Raw genomic sequence first — 5,818 nt, forward strand, 5'->3', positions numbered from 1 at the left:
TAGAAAAAAGTAAATGAATAGAGAAAAATTGGAAAATAAATAGAGAAAAAATAGGTAAATAAATATAGAAAAAATAGATAAATTATCTAGAGAAAAAATAGGTGTATAAATAGAGAAAAATAGGTAAATATACCAAAGAAAAAAAGGTAAATAAAAAATAGGTAAATAAATTAGAGGAAAAAATTGGTAAATAAACAGAGAAAAATACGTAAATAAATGAGAGAGAAAAATAGGTAAATAAAATAGGGAAAAATAGGTAAATAAACAGAGAAAAATACGTAAATAAGTAGAGAAAACAAAAGAGGTAACTAAATAGAGAAAAATAGGTAAATAAATAGAGAAAAAGTAGGTAAATATAATAGAGAAAAAGTAGGTAAATAAACAGAGAAAAAATAGGTAAATTATCTAGAGAAAAATAGGTAAATAAATAGAGAAACAAAAGAGGTAAATAAATAGAAAAAGAAATAGGTAAATAAATACAGAAAAATAGGTAAATTAGGTAGAGAAAAAATAGGTGTATAAATAGAGAAAAATAGGTAAATAAACCAAAGGAAAAAAGATAAATAAAAAATATGTATATAAATTAGAGGAAAAAATAGGTAAATAAACAGAGAAAAATAGGTAAATAAATGAGAGAAAAAATAGGTAAATAACTAGTGGAAAAATAGGTAAATAAATAGAGAAAACAAAAGAGGTAAATAAATAGAGAAAAATAGGTAAATTAGCTAGCGAAAAAATAGGTGTTTAAATAGAGAAAAATAGCTAAATAAATCAAAGAAAAAAAGTAAATAAAAAATAGGTAAATAAATTAAAGGGAAAAATAGGTAAATAAACAGAGAAAAAATAGGTAAATAAATTATAGAAAAAAAATAGATAAAGAAATAGTGAAAAATAGGTAATGAAGTGGAGAATACAAAGGAGGTAAATGAAAACAGAAAATAGGTAAATAAATAGAGAAAAATAGGTAAATAATTTAGAGAAAACAAAAGAGGTAAATAAATAGAGAAAAATAGGTAAATAAATAGAGAAAATATAGTTAAATTATGTAGTGAAAAAATAGGTGTATAAATATAGATAAATAGCTAAATAAATCAAAGAAAAAAAGGTAAATAAAAAATAGGTAAATAAATTAATGGAAAAAATAGGTAAATAAACAGAGAAAAAATAGGTAAAGAAATTAGACGAAAAAATAGGTAAATAAATGAGAAAGAAAATGGGTAATTAACTAGAGAAAAAATTGGTAAATAAATAGAGGAAAAAAGAGGTAAATAAATAGAGAAAAACAGGTAAATAAATAGAGAAAATATAGGTGTATAAATTAGAGAAAGAAAGAGGTAAATAAATAGAAAAAAGTAAATGAAGAGAGAAAAAATTGGAAAATAAATAGAGAAAAAATAGGTAAATAAATATAGAAAAAATAGGTAAATTATCTTGAGAAAAAATAGGTAAATAAATAGAGAAAACAAATGAGGTAAATAAATAGAGAAAACAAAGAGGTAAATAAATACAGAAAAATAGGTAAATTAGCTAGAGAAAAAATAGGTGTATAAATAGAGAAAAATAGGTAAATATACCAAAGAAAAAAAGTAAATAAAAAAATAGGTAAATAAATTAGAGGAAAAAATAGGTAAATAAACAGAGAAAAATAGGTAAATAAATAGAGAAAATAGGTAAATAAATAGAGAAAACAAAAGAGGTAAATAAATAGAGAAAAAAGTAGGTAAATAAATAGAGAAAAAAGTAGGTAAATAAATAGAGAAAAACAGGTAAATAAATAGAGAATATATAGGTGTATAAATTAGAGAAAGAAAGAGGTAAATAAAAAGAAAGAAGTAAATGAATAGAGAAAAAATTGGAAAATAAATAGAGAAAAATAGGTAAATAAATATAGAAAAAATAGGTAAATAAACAGAGAAAAATACGTAAATAAGTAGAGAAAACAAATGAGGTAAATAAATAGAGAAAACAAAGAGGTAAATAAATACAGAAAAATAGGCACATAACTAGAGAAAAAATAGGTAAATAAATAGAGAAAAACAGGTAAATAAATAGAGAAAATATAGGTGTATAAATTAGAGAAAGAAAGAGGTAAATAAATAGAAAAAAGTAAATGAATAGAGAAAAAATTGGAAAATAAATAGAGAAAAAATAGGTAAATAAATATAGAAAAAATAGATAAATATCTAGAGAAAAAATAGGTGTATAAATAGAGAAAAATAGGTAAATATACCAAAGAAAAAAAGGTAAATAAAAAAATAGGTAAATAAATTAGAGGAAAAAATTGGTAAATAAACAGAGAAAAATACGTAAATAAATGAGAGAGAAAAATAGGTAAATAAAATAGGGAAAAAATAGGTAAATAAACAGAGAAAAATACGTAAATAAGTAGAGAAAACAAAAGAGGTAACTAAATAGAGAAAAATAGGTAAATAAATAGAGAAAAAGTAGGTAAATATAATAGAGAAAAAGTAGGTAAATAAACAGAGAAAAATAGGTAAATTATCTAGAGAAAAATAGGTAAATAAATAGAGAAACAAAAGAGGTAAATAAATAGAAAAAGAAATAGGTAAATAAATACAGAAAAATAGGTAAATTAGGTAGAGAAAAAATAGGTGTATAAATAGAGAAAAATAGGTAAATAAACCAAAGGAAAAAAGATAAATAAAAAAATATGTATATAAATTAGAGGAAAAAATAGGTAAATAAACAGAGAAAAATAGGTAAATAAATGAGAGAAAAAATAGGTAAATAACTAGTGGAAAAATAGGTAAATAAATAGAGAAAACAAAAGAGGTAAATAAATAGAGAAAAATAGGTAAATTAGCTAGCGAAAAAATAGGTGTTTAAATAGAGAAAAATAGCTAAATAAATCAAAGAAAAAAGGTAAATAAAAAATAGGTAAATAAATTAAAGGGAAAAATAGGTAAATAAACAGAGAAAAAATAGGTAAATAAATTATAGAAAAAATAGATAAAGAAATAGTGAAAAATAGGTAATGAAGTGGAGAATACAAAGGAGGTAAATGAAAACAGAAAATAGGTAAATAAATAGAGAAAAATAGGTAAATAATTTAGAGAAAACAAAAGAGGTAAATAAATAGAGAAAAATAGGTAAATAAATAGAGAAAATATAGTTAAATTATGTAGTGAAAAATAGGTGTATAAATATAGATAAATAGCTAAATAAATCAAAGAAAAAAAGGTAAATAAAAAATAGGTAAATAAATTAATGGAAAAAATAGGTAAATAAACAGAGAAAAAATAGGTAAAGAAATTAGACGAAAAAATAGGTAAATAAATGAGAAAGAAAATGGGTAAATAACTAGAGAAAAAATTGGTAAATAAATAGAGGAAAAAAGAGGTAACTAAATAGAGAAAAATAGGTAAATAAATAGAGAAAAATAGGTAAATAAACAGAGAAAAATAGGTAAATAAGTAGAGGAAACAAAAGAGGTAAACAATAGAGAAAAAATAGGAAAATAAATAGAGAAAAACAGGTAAATAAATAGAGAAAATATAGGTGTATAAATTAGAGAAAGAAAGAGGTAAATAAATAGAAAAAAGTAAATGAAGAGAGAAAAAATTGGAAAATAAATAGAGAAAAAATAGGTAAATAAATATAGAAAAAATAGGTAAATTATCTTGAGAAAAAATAGGTAAATAAATAGAGAAAACAAATGAGGTAAATAAATAGAGAAAACAAAGAGGTAAATAAATACAGAAAAATAGGTAAATTAGCTAGAGAAAAAATAGGTGTATAAATAGAGAAAAATAGGTAAATATACCAAAGAAAAAAAGGTAAATAAAAAAATAGGTAAATAAATTAGAGGAAAAAATAGGTAAATAAACAGAGAAAAAATAGGTAAATAAATAGAGAAAAATAGGTAAATAAATAGAGAAAACAAAAGAGGTAAATAAATAGAGAAAAAAGTAGGTAAATAAATAGAGAAAAAAGTAGGTAAATAAATAGAGAAAAACAGGTAAATAAATAGAGAATATATAGGTGTATAAATTAGAGAAAGAAAGAGGTAAATAAAAAGAAGAAGTAAATGAATAGAGAAAAAATTGGAAAATAAATAGAGAAAAATAGGTAAATAAATATAGAAAAAATAGGTAAATAAACAGAGAAAAATACGTAAATAAGTAGAGAAAACAAAAGAGGTAACTAAATAGAGAAAAATAGGTAAATAAATAGAGAAAAAGTAGGTAAATATAATAGAGAAAAAGTAGGTAAACAAACAGAGAAAAAATAGGTAAATTATCTAGAGAAAAAATAGGTAAATAAATAGAGAAAACAAAAGAGGTAAATAAATAGAGAGAAAATACGTAAATAAATGAGAGAGAAAAATAGGAAAATATATAGAGAAAAATGGGTAAAAAATAGAGAAAATGTAGGTAAATATAATAGAGAAAAAGTAGGTAAATAAATAGAGAAAAAAGTAGGTAAATAAATACAGAAAAATAGGTAAATTAGGTAGAGATAAAATAGGTTTATAAATAGAGAAAAATAGGTAAATAAACCAAAGGAAAAAAGGTAAATAAAAAAATAGGTATATAAATTAGAGGAAAAAATAGGTAAATAAACAGAGAAAAATAGGTAAATAAATAGAGAAAAATAGGTAAATAAATAGAGAAAACAAAAGAGGTAAATAAATAGAGAAAGAAGTAGGTAAATAAATAGAGAAAAAGGTAGGTAAATAAATAGAGAAAACAGGTAAATAAATAGAGAAAATATAGGTGTATAAATTAGAGAAAGAAAGAGGTAAATAAATAGAAAGAAGTAAATGAATAGAGAAAAAATTGGAAAATAAATAGAGAAAAATAGATAAATAAATAGAGAAACAAAAGAGGTAAATAAATAGAGAAAAATAGGTAAATAAATACAGAAAAATAAGTAAATTAGCTAGAGAAAAAATAGGTGTATAAATAGAGAAAAATAGCTAAATAAATCAAAGAAAAAAATGTAAATAAAAAATAGATAAATAAAGTAAAGGGAAAAATAGGTAAATAAACAGAGAAAAATAGGTAAATAACTAGAGAAAAAATTGGTAAATAAATAGAGGAAAAAAGAGGTAACTAAATAGAGAAAAATAGGTAAATAAATAGAGGAAAAATAGGTAAATAAAATAGGGAAAAATTGCTAAATAAATCAAGGAAAAAAGGTAAATAAAAAATAGGTAAAGAAATTAGACGAAAAAATAGGTAAATAAATGAGAAAGAAAATGGGTAAATAACTAGAGAAAAAATTGGTAAATAAATAGAGGAAAAAAGAGGTAACTAAATAGAGAAAAATAGGTAAATAAATAGAGAAAAATAGGTAAAAAACAGAAGAAAAATAGGTAAATAAGTAGAGGAAACAAAAGAGGTAAACAAATAGAGAAAAAATAGGAAAATAAATAGAGAAAAAGTAGGTAAATTATCTGGAGAAAAATAGGTGTATAAATAGAGATAAATAGCTAAATAAATCAAAGAAAAAAAGGTAAATAAAAAAATATGTAAAGAAATTAGAGAAAAAAATAGGTAAATAAATAGAGAAAAATAGGTAAATAAATGACAGAAAAAATAGGTACATAACTAGAGAAAAAAATAGGTAAATAAATAGAGAGAAACAGGTAAATAAATAGAGAAAATATAGGTGTATAAATTAGAAAGAAAGAGGTAAATAAATAGAAAAAAGTAAATGATAGAGAAAAAATTGGAAAATAAATAGAGAAAAAATAGGTAAATAAATATAGAAAAAATAGGTAAATTATCTAGAGAAAAAATAGGTAAATAAATAGAGAAAACAAATGAGGTAAATAAATAGAGAAAACAAAGAG

General features: G+C 21.1%; 1 long non-coding RNA gene across 1 annotated transcript; it reads left to right on the forward strand.

Annotated features, from left to right (window-relative positions):
- Positions 1–1,283: 1,283 nt before the first annotated feature.
- On the forward strand, positions 1,284–5,491 carry LOC143378151 (uncharacterized). Its single transcript, XR_013087675.1, has 2 exons — positions 1,284–3,241; positions 5,003–5,491. It is a non-coding gene; the product is annotated as an uncharacterized LOC143378151 (long non-coding RNA).
- The last annotated feature ends 327 nt before the right edge of the window (positions 5,492–5,818 follow it).

Source organism: Andrena cerasifolii, unplaced genomic scaffold, assembly GCF_050908995.1.
Source record: "Andrena cerasifolii isolate SP2316 unplaced genomic scaffold, iyAndCera1_principal scaffold0652, whole genome shotgun sequence".
Lineage (NCBI taxonomy): Eukaryota > Metazoa > Arthropoda > Insecta > Hymenoptera > Andrenidae > Andrena > Andrena cerasifolii.